At 43.5% G+C, this 17345-nt stretch overlaps 1 protein-coding gene across 1 annotated transcript in view; it reads right to left on the reverse strand.

Annotated features, from left to right (window-relative positions):
- LOC118508242 (phospholipase A1 member A-like) overlaps positions 1 to 15484 on the reverse strand; it is a 63732-nt gene extending 48248 nt beyond the window's left edge. Inside the window, exon 1 of the mRNA XM_036047856.1 lies at positions 15433 to 15484. The gene's annotated coding sequence lies outside the window, so the exon portion shown is untranslated. The remainder of the gene's footprint in view (positions 1 to 15432) is intronic.
- Positions 15485 to 17345: the final 1861 nt, after the last annotated feature.

The raw sequence follows: 17345 nt of genomic DNA on the forward strand, positions 1-17345 counted from the left end.
AAGGCAACACAAAACAACCAACGCTGGTGGACCAAAACGCTGACGATAAGATGAAGCTGCCTGCCATAAACATAATAAGCGAATTTTCGTTTCGGCGTTGTGTTTTTTTTTATTATTTTTATAGCATTTTTATAAACCATCCCACCGTGGGTGCCATCTCCCAGCAGCCAAGCGGTCACAGTCTGTTGGTTTGTTCTTGTCAGTTTTTTTTTATAATGGCAGAATTTACTGGTCTGACATGATGGTCAAAAATGGTCTCTAGAGTTGAATAAAACTCAGAAGAAAAAAAAATACAAATTGTAGCCGGAAAGAAAAACCAAACACGTTTGCACAGTCTGGTAATAATTGCCTCGCTTTAGGAATATTCTGTTACGACACAGGCAAGAAACTTAAGTTAAAATTTGATTGAAAACACAACAAATGTAAATCAATTTATCAAGCGGTTGGTAATTTATTGGTATATTAGTCACACCGCCACAGATCGATAGTGAAAGTGTGTTTTTATTCGAGCCATAGCCGTGTAAACCGCTTTGAAACAGTTTCCCTCTCGCTTCGCAATTAAACCCCTGTGCACACCCATGCTTAATAGCTAACGGATTGCTCCAAACCCATTTCTCGGTGCGTATTTTCCGGGCGTGGTGTAACTTTTCGATTTCCCCGTGTCGGGGAGTCGAAAAGAGAGTACCATAGCACATAAATGCGTTGAATCATTGGCCAAATAAAACTGGCCGTTTTTGTTTCGCGGAAAACCCCATTCGTGGACCGTTCGAGACGGACGGCCGTCTGGGGCTTTTGGGAGAGGGATAAGGGAATTTCTGGACCAAACGTTCCTCAGCCCAACCCCGGGCCAGCAAGCAAGCGTAGGTGTTAATGCTTTAATTGTAATTAATTTGATTTTTATTATTAATGCTTAAGCACGTACGCACGATTAAGCAGAAATGGTTGGTTGATGGTTTGAGGGTCGGGATTTAAATCGTCATTAAACCAGGGTTGGGGCCGGTACGAGTGGTGAGCGTGTCGGTGGCGAGATTGCATTTGCCCAGACGCGCAGGAATGGGCCGAGGTAGGCTCGTGTTTAGAATGAGCGGTAATTAAATGGCTGTTTGAGTGCAAATAAGCAGTGAAATCTGGCTGCAAGAAGGATGGTATTTGACGTATCCTCGACAGAGTTGTTTTAATGGAGATTTTACCAAGTGTTGAGCTTAAAAGCTCCTGAGCTAGTTCATCTGAGCCCTCATATGTAATGGCTGCGTTTGGTTTGATTGACTGATTGGAATCTTCATAGCATGAGAAATCCCTTCCAGCTAAACATTCCTGAGTAACTATCAAGATGGTTTTGTTGGAGGAAAATCTAGTCCAGATTAAATCTTCAGTATATTGCACATCTTTTGCACCGATTAGTCGATATATATCTGTTCATTGAACTCAATACAGTTAATACTAGACTCGAGTTTTATTCCAATGTTGGCTTTTTTTTTCGTTTATTTATAGAGGCTTTGGGAGGTCCAATGTTGGCTGATGTTACCAGAGGCACTTCGAGTTGGATTTTGATAGCATCGCAATGATGTCTGCAGCTATCCTATTAAAGTATACCAAACAGTGGCATATTTAGAACCCTGGAGGCCCCTTAGCGGAATGGAAGTTGAAGTTGCACTGAGCATCCGTTTCGAGTACGAGACCGCTCAGTCCCTTTGTCCTTAAACTCTGATACCAAGGCTTCAAGAATGAGATCGAGCATGAGAACGACACAAGTGAATAAAAAGGATGCTCAGATCATGACTGACCTGGAATCATAAACAGAGAATCAAGTAATCGACTTCAACGACGATCTCAAAGATGCACAAGAGTGCAGTATTTCAAACATCTTCTATTGAGAAAATTTCGCTGACGGAATAGACGGAATGCACCTCGAGTTCAATAAGAGTCCTAGCCAGTGATTCCACAACAAAGAGCTGTTCAGGCATAATTATGTGAGGTGTTAGTCACCAGGAATAATCTAATGCTAGCAAAGTCTAATAGGACTCTGCTAAGGTCGACGAGTATGAGGCATCTTAGGGGTTTTATGTGTGAGATGCCTTGTTTTGCGTCACATTTCGTTTGTCTAACTAGTTTTCTCATGCGATGATTGATGAATCTAACGAAGCATAACTCACTGGAGCTATTTATCATTACTTCATTCATAACTGATGCAAATTTGTTCAGGACATCATTCGAAAAGAAGGATTTCCTTTTCGTCTCTTAAAAATAGCCAAATATTAGCTACTTATTTCTGTGAGCAGTGTGGCAAGCTCGACCCGTGTGCCACAAGACAAACTGTTCCTATAATTACCTCAACTCTTACCAAAGGCTAACACAAACTAACAGCTTTCTTCGCCCGTAACGTATACGGCAGGTCCCATTGATTTAATACCAGCAGAGCGACCCATCCGAACCGGTACCTTTCCTTAGCTAACAAATCAAAACAACGAGGGTGACATTCAATCATCTTACCACAACTCTATGCGGCTCACAGGTCGTGCAGGGGAAAAAAAAACGGGGCCTACCGTCTTGGATACGGAAACCGATAACCGTTCCGAATGAAGCAATTCCAGAACGATAAATCAAAATTGTCTTCTTGTGATATGTAAATAAGGTGCGTTGCTCTTTTGCTGCTGTTTGTATGCATAAATGGAGCACTTTGTTCGATTGGCGTACAGCAAACATTGGTCGGTCGGTGGGTCCTTAGGTTTCCGGGGAAGAAAAGTATATATAGTGCCTGCCTGCAGGACAGGCAAAAAAGGGATGTTTGAGGGACCGGAAAATCGTAGGGGCCATTCGATATGGGGGACGAATGGAACTTTTTTTTTCTCTGCTGCCCTGCTAGCGTTGTATTGGATATCTCCATTAGGTAAATGACACATACGGTTGTGAATAGTAATAATGTGTGATATACATTACTTTCACCCTTGTTATGCAAAATGTATGCGCAAAGATTGAGTAATGCATTTATTATGCCAAAGTTGCACCAATTGTACATAATTAAATGAGTTAGTTTCGGTTAGGTTCAATTTAAATTCAGCAAGCTGATGAGTGTACACAATCGAGAATAGCGTTCAAAATTATCTACTCAAATAGATTTATTTTAATTTACTTCAATAACATAATTTATCATAACGCCGATCACAATAAACCGTCCACCCCGGGCCAGACAGTTGCGTTATCCCGGCAGACACTTTCTTTCGGTAATTTCATTCATCCACGACACCCTCCGTAGCGAGTGTAGTTTCCATATTCACCCACAGTACCCACACCAACCCGATTACTAAGGAAGAACGCATAACCAGTTGGCATGTCATTTGTTGGTGGATGATTCATGTGACAGGCCGGGTTTTTTCATTCTTTCTTTAATTTTCTCTAATGCGAGCGAGTCAAAATTGCGTATCTTGTCCCACCATCAACCGGGACCATTTTCCAAGGGTGTGTAATATGTCGAAATTATGTTGTTCGATTGTGCAAATACACACACACACACAGAGCATAAAAAGGGGCACCCTTCTTTCAAATCAAATGCGATGCTTGTGTCAAATCGTGATGCTTTCTAGTCATCATCCCAGCTTCTGCGAAGACTGCGAAACAGGCGGAACAATGCGGCCGGTTTCCTCGTCGTGATGGCTGCTGGGCGCCCGTCCTGTTTAGTCGCAATCGATTGCTCGGAAGGACGCAAGGACTCCCTGCTGTTGGCTGTCGTGTTTGACGTTGTGACATCCGCACTCCGGTGGGGAACCGTTCAACGAACAAACGCTCGTGTCACTTCAGCGTCCGTGCAAACATGCTACGGGGAAAGGATTTCTCTGACATTTTTCCCGGATGCGAACCCGGAGAGGGAGAGAGAAGCTTTCTTTTATGTGTGTGTGTTGTGTAAAATGATATCGGGAAACCGATTACATGACGACGATAAAACGGCAAAGTCCCGGAACAGACAAATTTTTCATCCCTTTTCTTTGGCATATTCCTTTTCTGTTCTCTCTACTCCCGGTTGCTTCCTGCGGAATTTGCAGATCGTTTGTGTGTGAATATATGTTGCAATAGATACACCATTTGTGGAGCATGTGAGCAAATCGGTAGGAACCGGTTCATGTGCTTAGGTGAAATATTTATTTAAATTTTTCCGATATTGTGCTTACCGAAGCAGCGGGAAGTCGTTGGCGGGAAGTCCTGATGGTGGGGCTTTTTTTTTGTGCACAAATATTATGTAGTCAGATCGTTTGGCTGTAATGTGATCAATTTTTGTCTTATTGGTTAAGATGTAACTGAGAGCAACGTATGGTATGATATTTGTTGGCGGTATGATGCCTACAATATATTCAAAAACACAAATAACGTATGCGAAAGAAGGACGTGTTTTGTGATAAGAAGACTCTAAGTCAGCTATCGAGGTGGTTTATATTAGCAAAGCGTCTGGAGTCTTTGAGCAACTTCATGTCCTAGGATATATCGGAGTAATCTTTGAGTAAGAACGCGTTATTCTACAAAAAGAATCTTTTTTATTTTTACTGGATCACTTACTGACATTAGTTCTTCTTCTTGAGAGAGAGTCCTTGAGCGGTCATTTCTGACTTCCTTGCTTCAAAGAAGCCGAAGCTGCATAATCAGTCCAGTTATTCGACATATAAGGCCAGAATATTGAGCTACGATTATTATCGAGTCTAGGAAGCCAGAAATGGCTAGGCCAAGATCTCTTCAGGTCTTGAAGCCACAATTTTTCCATTGAAGTAGAATTTTTAAAAACTGGTGACTTTAACAAACAGAACAAATGTTCGTACAATATAACTCCTTCAGACGTAATAATTAATAGCAGCTTGTTCCATCACCACGCGTCAGCTGCGTAAGATGGCGTAACTTTTCAAATACGATTTGTGGACGTAATCAGACCACGGACCGCTCCCGTATCAGCATCCATTCCGTGTCACAAGCTCGCCCGCCGATTCAGTTATCATTTTAACCACTTTATGAACCAAACAGGGGCCACCGCCGAGGATTTGCACCACGAGCAGAACTAGATTTTAGTTCGATAAAACCGCTCACAAGTGCCAGGATGTGATGCTGCGCCAGGCACAAACACAAACACACGCCCAAATACGCACCCACAGGACACACAGTCAAGCTGGCTGTGCTCGATCAACAATGGGGATTGCAGCAGCAGCTCGAGTTGTGACCAACAGAAGAACCAAAGTGCACACACGGAGAGAACGAGAGCTTCGGTTTCGGTTGGCTGACTGCCTGTGCAGGATGCTTCATCACGAAACGATAAGTTAGTTCATCCGTCCCGATGCCGTCCGTGGCTGTTCCCCGACACAGCCCAGCCACCGCCAAACAAACCAAGGGTGTGCAACGAGTTTGCCAAATCAAAAAACTTTCTCCATCTGTCCGGTGCGGTGCAGACGTTTACCATTTGTCCGGGAATATCTGTTTGTTCCATATCCGTTTTGTAATTGAAAATTCCATCCTCCGGTCCGGTCCGGGTTGGGCGCGTTGTTTGGCTTGGCGACTGCCTCGCTGCGTCCGATGCACACATCCACGTGACGTGATGGTTGTGCGCGTAGCAATGCTTCTAGCCGAGCGAAACCCTTTCCTCGAAAATCACCGGAAGTTATCCTTTTTGGGGGGCGAGAGAGCAAAGGAGCCCCGGATAAATGGTTGAAGGCGCTTGGATCGCTAAGTTCTTGCTAACGCGCGAATTGCTCAGGACTCAGAGCGCGATTTTTTGGAGATAGGTTATGAATTCGAGCTCGAAATTCTGTATATCGTGCACGTTTTCTTCATTAATATGATTTAAATTCATTCGTCAAGATCCTGTCAAGATGGCACCAAGGCCGATACACATCCGGTCCGATTCGGATTTAAGGGTTAAAGGCAGCGGCTCATGTTTCACGCGACATTTCGCTAACGCTACAAAGGACAACGCCACAAAAAAAAAACGTTAGTCCCTTATCAGCTAAGAGTTCCGGAAAGAGGAAATGGAATGTAGTTGAAGTTCTTCGTTTTCAAAATGAACCTGTTTACCCCAACAGATGAATTTAATTTTGCTATAAAACTGATCTAATGAATCTCCATCGCTTTAATTAGCTCGAGATGGGTTTACTTATTACTACTAATGGCATTTCGGAATCATGGGACATAGACATTCTATGCTTTTTTCTTTTTTCTCACCACCCTTCCTTTTACGCTTCTTATCGCATCCGCTCGAGTGGCAATATCTCGATGATTAATATTTATCCCGAATGATTATGTTGCTTCTGAACCACACGCCGTGCGCGTCCGGAGTTCGGAACTCGTGTCCTTATGGTTCATTGTTATTGTCTGACCGGAGGTGGGAAAAAAAAACCCCTGCACTGATGGTCGTCTTGGTGACCGATGAAGTTGAGGAGAACAAATGGCAAGAAAAGCGACAAAAAAAATCTGAAAGATAGTTACAGTTTGAGGCCAGGAAGTTTCGGTCTTATCTCGGTCGGTCGGTCGGTCGGTCGGTGGACGGATCCCTTTTGCCACCGGTCGAAAGGATGTTCGAGGAAGGAAGCGAGACAAGATGCCTACAGGGATGTCGCAGGATTATCCTTGCTCAGTGGCACCCGCCTTTTTTGTCCCGCGTTACACAGAAGGCTTTTCCTTCGCTTTTTCCGGCTCGTGTGTCGTCGGAAAAAAAACGAAGCAAAACGAAGACGGATGAGAAAAAGTTCAGCCGCTTGCCACGGTGAGACTGTGGAAGTGTTCAAAGTGTTGTTGCTGATTCATTTTCTATACTCCGGCGATAAAGTTGTTCGAATTTCCTACCACGGCGGTCCCGTGCGTGCTTCAGCCGCGTTCCGATTCTCTTTTCAAACATTCAACTTTCAATGGTTGTTGGCCAAGTGCTTCCACTATTGTGTCGTGCCGCACAAAACCGCTCTGCTGTGCTTGTTTCTTTTGCACATCACTCCCGTACGTCTGCCATCTCTCGCTGCTGGTGAAAAGAAAAACTCGAGTGGCGGGGAAAAATTCAACCCATCAACCCGGTGGCGACCGTAGACGAGCCCGAGAAGCCATTTCCCATTGCGTTTGTGAAGACACACGCCATTTCCGGTGGAGGAGTATTGGTTTGATGGAGCCCGAGCACTGTCTCGCTGGCTGCAAGAGGGATAATTTATCATTCGACGATGAGCCAACCGTCGTAGGTGGCGCCACGTGTGAGTGTGTGCACGACCGAATGAACACCCATTTTCCGTATGGAAAGCGTGAGGCACTCCTCGAAATTGGCGCGCCGGTACTGATAAGCACGGAAGTGTCTCTCCTGCGCTCGTGAGGTTCAGTTTTTCGTGTCACTGGTTTTGGCGACGTGTTTTCCCCCCCCCCAGAAAAAAACACAGAGATCGATGGAAACCAATCGCTGGCTGGGAGGCGGTTTTTCCCTACCCGGCACGCTGCATTCCGTCATCTTCGGGAAAGTAAGTGAAAACTGTCACAAGGATTGCGATCGTAAAATAAATCAATTGAAAGTATAAAAACAGGGAGGAATGGAGTCTGTGAGCAAAGAAGGGCGACTGCCTTGCCTGGGCGATGGCGTAACGTGGAAAACTGACAAAAACAATCTACTAATTGAATGTGACAGACGAACCACAATGCGAACACAGAGGGTGGTGATGCTAGTGATGCTTTTACTTTCGCAGGGTGTATGGTTTGATAAAATACTGAAAATAATGGCTGATGAATGGGATGAATTTTACGAGGACGCTCTTTGGAGTGTTCCCGGTTTTTGTTTGCTAGGGCAGAAAGGGCAGTAAAAGATTGATTCCACAAATATGGTAACAGTTTCAAATATAAATTGGCTTCTAGAGTAGGGTCCTTTTCTGTAGAAGATAGCAGCTGGAATTCATGTAGAGGAATGTTATGAGACGAATGAGGTTTCCGAACACCAAAGCCTGTATAAATAAACGATTAAAATATTGTTGTGGAATGAGCCGAGAATATTGTGAGCTAGTTGGCAAATGATGGATTATTCTGTATAGAATTTAATTTGACTGTTGCTTTACGATAAGAAAAGTATAATACTAAATTGGTTCAAAATAGGACAGCTCTTACTAATTCATTCGTGAAGACCAAGAGAATCAAAATATTCACTTGCTGTCAAAAAATGCTGTCAGTGTCTGTCAGATGCGAGCGGTCACTTACGATCTCATCTCTTTCTAGCAGCTGCTCGAATGTTATTTAAAGTATTTTACTCTTAGGTTTAATGTAAGTGTCAACAATAAATTTGAATGGACTGGAATGGAGAATGCCACAAAGAGAGCGTTTATAAACGTTCAATTATTCAATCTGCTTTGACAGCCTTTACCCAGCCGTATCATGGCATTTATTATCATCTTTAATGACTGTAATGCTATGACTGTTCCCTCCTTTAGCAACTATGTGTAGCAGTAGCTCAGAATACTTATAAAAAAGGTTATTATGAAATTAAATACAACCTTCCTGGCAACAAAGAAGCGAAACCCTTCTGCCAATCAATCTATTTTATGCCACCACTCAGCGATCCGATACACCGTCAGGATGAATTCCAGTTTTAATAGCAAGTCTTAAATATAGGATGGAAATATGTTTGCTACCGCTACAGCAAAAAACTGGCCTTTACAAAATTAAACTCCTCCTCGGTTGTCGAGCACCGGCCCGGCTCGATCCACAAATATTTGCATTCTGTTCGTAAAAGCACCCACATTTCATCACTCACTCACCAACGCACCATCATACCATCGATAAATGTAACGTTCGACCCCACCATGTTTCAGGTGTGTGCTGTGCACTGGGCACGGAAACATTGGCAGAATGGCAAAATGCACAAACATTATAAATAATAAAATTATAGGCACATAATCATAAATCGTTCAGATCGCGGACTGGCCAGATTGATGGCACGAAATCAGGCCACCAAGCGTTCCGTTTCCGTCCGATCGAGCGAACGAGGGAAAGAACGACCACCGGGCGCGGCTCGCTGCATCTCGAGGTTGGGTCAGTTCCGTTCCTCCACTCACCGAAGGAATTTCGAACGATTTCAGTGAAATAAAATATTCGCATACACTCACACACACACACACTTCGATAGATAGGAATGGTTCGATTCATTAGGAAACGGTGGTGGCTGGCGAATGCGAAATTATTTTAAGGCTGTCAGTGGTTCACTCCGTTCATGCTAATAAAAGCCGAAGGAAAATATTTATAGCTTGCAGTGATGATGGTTCTTCGTTCGGGGGTGCACAATCGTAAAATGGTTCGAACGAAAAACATCATTCTAATTAGAGTTGCTTGAGTTGAAGAATTTGGTTCCTTGCAACCTTTTGACCGTTTTGTTGTGGTTTTGAAACTGTTGGCAATCGTCAGGATGCTCGTTTTAGATGAACAAAAATGGTGAACTTTGTCAGTTCTGGAAGTTCTGGTGAATATTTACTCGATAAACTAGGACTGTTGGGATAGTATTATTAGTGATTTGATTTGTTGTCACTGATTGCAACTGACTATACATAATTTTTTAATAAACTAAATAAAATTCATTACCATGATTTTTTTCTGTTCAATTTTAGTTCATTTTAAGGCTCTTCTATAGCCTCGTGTTAGTGAATGGGTTTATCCTAACTTTGTTATAAATTAATTTATTTAACAGCATTCAATGTTTCATTATAGCATATCAAATTTCAAATAAAAAGTGAAAATTGCCAACATGTTTTAAGTTGAGAAACTGTTATACTTTTTCAGTTTACTAATCACAACTAGCTACTAGACATTGCTTATCGAAAAATTATTAAAAAGACATTAATTCGTTGGTTCATTGTCTTCATTTTGCTATAAATTTACATGCCACTAAACATCAGTTCATTCAATACATGTTCCATTTAAAGTATTGAACAAGAATTTCAAACTGAAACTAACATAAATTCAAAAAATATGTCACCATCAATTCCAACAATTCGTTCCGAAATTCCCATCCACAATATTAGTAATTATCGTTGGAAAAACAACCATTCACCACCGAGTTCACTGATACGATGATTAAAGTCACAGCAGTGCATCTGCCGCTGTCACCTAAAAACTACATCGGACACTGCCCCTGGCATGCAGCCGGTTTTCGCCCTCGCCCTTGATTCACACAAAAGTTTTCCCGCCTGTACCTAGGCGGGCCCACCTAGCGTGTGGCCATATCTCGGTTCGCACGTCGCCGGAGTCAGTTGGCAGCCATCATTCAAGTCCGGTGGCGGTTGGTACCGTGAGCGCGCGCGCGCCGTGTCGTCCATCGTTCCGCTTGACATCGCAATTTATCATTTCATGTCGAAATCTGCTTATGACTGGCATTGTTCGTTCGGTCGGGGTTCGCCCAGGACGAAGTAATGTTTTACAGCGGCACCGGCTACAACATCACCACTTCGCTGGACAGTGTGAATAGTGTCATCAGAGTGGCCGTTTCGGGGCCATACTGGTTTCAATTTGCTTCGACGCCCACCCTCCCCCCCTCCACGCAGCACTTCTTATTGTGCACTCGCAAATTGTAGTCCTCGTCAGCGTCGTCGTCGTCGGCGTTGTCGTTGGTCATTTCCTTTGCACGGGCCGTACACGGGCCCCGAAGGATATACTTTGGGCGCGATGACGAATCTATCGCACCGAATTCTGTCATTTGCAGTCCACGGGTTGGTGTTTTTCCTTTTTCTTGTCTCCCGTGTTGTCGGGCCGGTGTGTGTGTGTGTGCTGTAAACCTGCTGTTGGGGCTGGGGTTGACAGTGGGATGGAATTTCACACTCGGATGCGTGAATGAACCATTAATTATTCATGTGAAAACATCGCTCCACCTAGGCCGGGTGGGCAAGGGTGCGGTGGTGCGACACGAATCCGAGCTTTGTGTCCTTTTTAACACCCAGTCACGTGTCGTGCATGTCGGATTCAGAGTGTATGACATAATTTTAAGGATGGTCCCGTGTACACCCTCGCACGGCGTCAGTGTGCGAATTTTTAAGCAATGTTACGATGAAGTCGCAACTGTCTGTCCATAGAGATGAATGAAACGAAAAAAAAAAAACTGTTAGAAACAGTTTCAATCACTCTTCCAAGTGCCCCCAACTTAACAAGCACTTGGTGAAAGTTATTTTGCTATAAAAATGCATCAAAATTATACCACTGTTAAGGGACATGCATTTTAAATAAAATTCCCACAAAATCCAACCCAAATTTTGCGGGTTTTGTAAAGCTGCCAGCAAAATAGTTCGAAATTAAAATTTATACTCTGTGACTAATTCAAATTCATGCGAGGGTTCGAGGAGAAGCCGCCTTCTTGCTATGAATAAGCTTCAGCCCATTTCGAGAGTACCTATTCCGATTGTAGATTTTGTTTTGCTGCTTGTTTATTTGTTTGCCTTTATGTGAATACGGGTGTACGGGTGAAGTGTTTGGGCGCGTGCCAAGCACGATTTGCTCATGGTGTAATTTATAGCATATTTTCCATTGCACTGGCAAACTTTCCACTGGTCGAACGGGAAATAAAATCCCTCTGTTTTTCATTCCCAAAAACGATTTGGGTGTGTCATGGGTCGGTCGGTGCGCACCACTTACGGGCATACGTTACAGGCCCATACGTGAAAATGGTACGTGGGAAAACCCCCCTTTGGCTTGATAATCACATTTTGAACTCATCCCGCATCCATATTGTGGGTTTAATTAGTTTAAGCGGAAACCCGTGCGAGTTTGAGACAAAAATGAAGTGCCGGCTTTTTTTTAAAATACGCCCAAAAGGAAATGAGTAATAAGCGGTGATCGTTCGATTAAAATGTGTACAATCGATTTCCAATTTATTGGCACACGAAAAAAATCGCGTCGAAACACAAACGATGGGAGATTATGTCTTTAATGTTTTATGCTTTTGCGAGTGAACAGTTTTGCTATAAAAATTATAGCACAATGAAAAAAAACCCTGTGGACGTATTCGCCATCACGCCACATGAAGAAGATTAAACAATATTTAACGGAAACAATGTCGTATGGATGGAGTATGGTCGGAAGCAAAAAAAATCCTGCTTGGGAATTGGGTTTGCGTAAGCCTGGTGCAGTGATGTAATGCGCCATGTCGGAACGTATGGTGCAGTGTCGCTGTTACTACTACTACTACTACTACTACCCATCCATAATTAAAGCCTTATGACCAATAACCAATTTTGCCGATCGTTAATTCGGTTCCGGCACCATATTGAGCGGCTGATGTTTTATCGGCCGTTCACCGGGCATGTGGAATGTCACACATGCTTGTTAACCTGTCGCAGGTCATCCTGATCAGGGTTTTTATTTGGGATGTGCTGAGCGAAAAAGAATAAAGGACGAGAGAGAGAGAGAGGAAAAAGTCCCAACACAGAACAAAAGCGTCCGGGAAAAAAAAAACAGCCGCACAAATGCAATGCAAATAACAAACAGCCGCAACACGCATATTTTCGCTGTGATGTAATTGCATTTACATTTTCAATTTTGTGTCGTAATTAATTTATATTTAATTCATCCATCGGCCACCAGAACCGGCACCGCAAACGCAAATAATGCGCTTTTCGTTCTCTCCTCTCTGTGTCGATCGGTCGTCGATCGAGGCAATGGACACCACCAGGTTTGAAATATATAATTGGAGCGGGTTAATGTAATTGGATTATGATGCGATAATTCTATGTCAAAAAGGAGCGGCACAAATAAAGCTCACCCTTTGTGCGTGTGTGTGTGTGAAGATCAGAAAGTATGGTGCAAATGTTACTGTAAATGTTTATGTGAAAATCTAGACATCGAAGAGGATTAATTATAATCGCCGGTTAATCGAATAGAGGGAATGAGCAATGAAACAATTGAACCAGAGGCCGGAACGGGGCTGGCTGGTTGGTGCTGGATAATCAAGCTGGAATAGCTATTTGAAGCGTTAATTAAAAGGAATGCTCGCCATACGATGGGCGCATCGTAAATCAACGGGTGAAAGGATTTGTTGAATCGTGGCAAATTATTAGAACAGGTTTAGGCTGGGCTATGGAGTTATAATGTCGTACATCGTACATGCGGTATTAAAATGACATGAACAGTATGGTGAACGGTGTGAAAATTGTGACTTTGCCTGCTCTGAATATGATAAGATTGGTATGGAGTCCTAATCTAGCCCCGAGGAATAGAATAAATAGAAGATTTCTTAGGACTAAGGCCAGTAAGCCATTGTATGTCCAGCATAAACAATCAGTCTTGATGTCAGAATGTCTTAGAATAAATGTTAGTAAAACAAATATCTATATCCCACAATTTTTTAGAGTTTAATGGAGACTTCAACTATATTTTATCATTTACTAAAATACCTTGGGGCGGTTTGGGGACTGAGACGGCATCGGTCTTCCCACGGAAAGACTGGAGTTCAAAACTTATCCAGAAGTGGTTAAAATCAAGGCACAGGGAGCCAGAAATGGCAGGCCAAAACCTGTCGAGGTTGTAGTGCCAAAGGAGCAGGAGAAGAAGATGCCGAAAAGAGAATTAGAGGACATGTAATGTATGTAACTTATCAGTCTTCATGTACTACCTGTCTTAGGCGCTATGCTTTAAATATAAAAAATATTATAATAAATATCAGTAAAAGAGAGAACTTTTTAGAGTGTATTGGAGAGTTGAAGTTCATCTTATCAATTAATAAAATTCCTTAGGCTATTCCAGACTATTAAGGAAAGAGGATTATCCCTGCTATGCATATCCCTGCATTTCGATTGGGACATGAGATTAGACCTCCTAAGAATAAATCGCCATTTTTTTAAGCCATGTGAACGAGACTTCAGGATAATGTGGAGTTTATCTGCTGTAGAAATGCGTGGTTACTCAACGTACCATAAAGTGGTCAGATCTTTCCTTCAGTTCTATTACACTCCCTGCAGTGCACTCTTATCGGATCTCCTTGTTCTGTCATGCTAGCTCACTAGCACCCACATGTCACTGTTCTTGGCACAACACAGTGAACCACTTCTACTTGATGTCCAACCATACATTTTCTTACTCTCCCCAAAAATGACTCATAATTTTTCAAAACTAAGTTCAATTTAATAAAACGAAATCACTTGCCTTGCAGATGCTGAACGTCATCATCGTCCGGGCGCCCTGCGCCACTGCAAAACCTAGTATCACTTCCCAGAACATTTCCTGCACAACAAAGTTTTCTTGGCCGTGCGCCAAACGAATTGCACCGCCAGAAGAAACCAAACAACAGCAAAGAAAAAGAAAAAGAAAAACAATATGGAAGCATCTTTTTCCAATTCCGGAATCACGCCGGTATGGTTTGGTCCGGACCGACCAGCAACAATTGCTGCACTGTAATTTAGACCAACCCGATTTTTTCTTTCTCCCATTTCGTTGGCAAACATGTCCACCATTGAGCATTGATTTAACATTACGGGCAGGGGGAGAAAAAAAAAACCCACGGGAATAGTTGCACCCAGGCAAGCAGATATCAGCAGAAACTCTTCTTCCGTTTGCAATTTGTGGTGGCCATTTTGTTCGCCATCAAGTTTGGCAGCGGCGATATCTTGCAGTTGCAGTTTGGTCAAGCAAACAAAACCAAAAAAACAAGCTGAAAGTCCACACAATTTATGATTATTATTGTTGTGTTGATTGTTATCGGTTGCCGCGCAATAATTTCGTGGGCGGAAATGAGTGTTGCACTTTTTGGCTGCCATTTTGTTGCTTCACAAATGAAGTCCCTGATTTTGTAATTGACTTTTAACAGGAAGCTAAGAAAGGGGGCAAAAACCCCGCTTCAAATGTGTGAGAATATTCATATTAAATACAGATTAAAAGATAATCCGCTTGGTAGATTTAACGACTTATTTAAACATCTCTTTTCGCCCTTGCTCTGTTGCGCAAGCACAAGAATCTCTCCGGCTCCGAATCAATCTAATCTAAACCGACTAAGCTCAACCTGACACAGCGAAACGGTTCCACACGTTTTGAAGCAGGCTTGGCTTAACGATCTAGGATGATTAATAGTGATTTACGAGCGAACGGTTTCCGCTGTTTGCTTTACGAACGAGAGCCGACGCTGGGCTAATGTTAATTTGTACCATTGACCGGGGTTGCTTTTTCCTTTCTCTGCCCCACCAGAAACCAGGTGAGAAAAGCGAGCAAAGACAAAGAGCAAGATGCAGATCGTCTAATGAAAAGCCTTCCAGCCCAACGAGGCAGCTAACGATCCGCTTCGAAGGACTACGATCGCCACATTCCGGCCCTTCAGCGACGGCGACCCATCAGAACATGCCGTTTAAAACGAGAGGCCCGATGGAAAACGGTGGGCCGGTGCCGCTCTAGCAAAACAAGCTAACTAATCTAAATGTTAATCATGATTTTGGAATTATAATAATTTTCGGTCTCTCGCAAAGGACTCAGGGCAAAACAAACCTTTCGGGGCCCGCATTCTGTTAGCCGAGGACTGGCGCCGACGCAACATCCTGTGGCCATCCAAGGTTGTCCTTGTCCGACCTCCCGAAGCGAACGTAGACGGACGATTTTAAAGATGCGCCTGAAATGCAAGGAAAAGTGTCAGTTGGCTCGCTGAACCATTAATTTTGGGGTTTTGCGTTGCGTCGCTGTCATTCGGATTCGTGGGCAATAGCCGGGCCGCCGGTAGACGGATGTGTATGTGTGTTTTTTCGGCATGTTTGTTTTGTGCACCGCGCAGGTAGACCATCGTCCGACGTCCGGATGGTGTATCCTTTTTGGGCTCTTGGACCAATTTTTCTTCCGCTGCTGCTGCTGCTGCTGCTGCTGATTGTTGGTGGTGCTTAATCAATTACCTTGTGTGTTTCTTTGAATGCAGTTTGCGCCGACTGCTCCAGGGGTCTAATTTTCTTGTCGAGAAAGGTTTTACGCGCGAGGTAAAAACATGCCGGACAGCTGTCGTCGTTTTTGAGCAAGAAATCTTACCGTGCGCGTACGTGAGCGCCTTAAGTGGAATGTGATTTAATTTGGGTCGAGGGTTTGGGTCGGTGAATCCTTAAACAAATAACCAATTTTTTTTTTTTGCTTGGTCTTTGCTTGAAAGCGACCGAGGGCCAGACATGCGGATGGAACTGTTTCGTTGTGTAAATACGCTTCATTATACGCGCGTCCCATACGTGGAAAGCATTTATCTCGCAAATGGCACATTATTTGGCAGGCTGTTTACTACCCCGAGATGGCGTTATTTAAAGTCGAGCCCCCAGATTATCATTACTGCTGCTTAAGGGAAGAGATCATTTAACAGTCCCAGGGCTTGTGAATCGGCTCGTCGCAGCAGTAACTTAAACCATCCTCACAATTATTGTTCGCTTTCGAACGTCCTCTCGCGGTGAATTCCCACTTGGTTTCAATCAAAACAACAATTTGTTTGTGGAAAAAGTATCTTCCAACGTGGTAGATTTCCACGCCATTTTTTTTATTCGAAAACAACATCGGGTAGGGGTATTTCATTTCCACCCAGCCATCGATATCGCGTCGGCGAGGTTTCTTGAGTCATCAAAAATTTAAATGACTTCAAGAATGGCGGCACTCCCGCACGAACATCGCGCGTCCCCGAGGAGCGTTATGCAGCAACGGCATCGGCGGCATTATTGGAAGTGTTTCTAATGAGTTCTCCCGAGTCCCGAAATGGACTCGCGCGCGAAGGTTGTCACTCGATCGTTCGTTATGACACTTTGGACGGCGGCACACCGAGAAGACGATAATGATGATGATAATTAGAAAGCCAGCTGTTGGTGGTGGAAAACATTTGGAGATTCTTTCCTCTTCTCCTGGTAACTTGTATTTTGTTTTTCGGTTTCTGTTTTCTGACTCGTTGTTTCTATTTTTCCGTCCGTTTCCTGTGCGAGGAAGTTTTCCCCGGTGGTTTTTGAAAAAAGCGGCGGCGCGAGGGAGAAGCGTTAACGATTTTGTTTGTTTGTTACGGACGGAACAAGGGAGCTAGCCGGGGTTGCGGCTATCGACAGCTTGGATAGGGAAATCATCGAAATTGATGAGTGTTCAGTATGTCCGCACCCGAAGTGAACTATTATCATTAGTTTTCCGGGCTAGTTTCCCAGGGGAGTTCTTTTCGCGGCATGTTTCTTAATGAGAGCAATATTTAAGGGGCGGCAGGAAGTCAAGATAGAGAATACGGAATCTGGAAATCGTATGATGGTTCCAGTTTTAACTGTGATTGATTGTGGGATAATGTTTGATCTGGAGTTTTTTAGTTCGTCTAGGACAACCGATCACTGCATCTCTCAACACTGAAAACTATCAGCTGAGCAAGAGAGATGCTACTTTAATATGGGGTGGACTGATGGGCTTCACGC

This window comes from Anopheles stephensi, chromosome 2 (assembly GCF_013141755.1).
Source record: "Anopheles stephensi strain Indian chromosome 2, UCI_ANSTEP_V1.0, whole genome shotgun sequence".
Classification (NCBI taxonomy): Eukaryota; Metazoa; Arthropoda; class Insecta; order Diptera; family Culicidae; genus Anopheles; species Anopheles stephensi.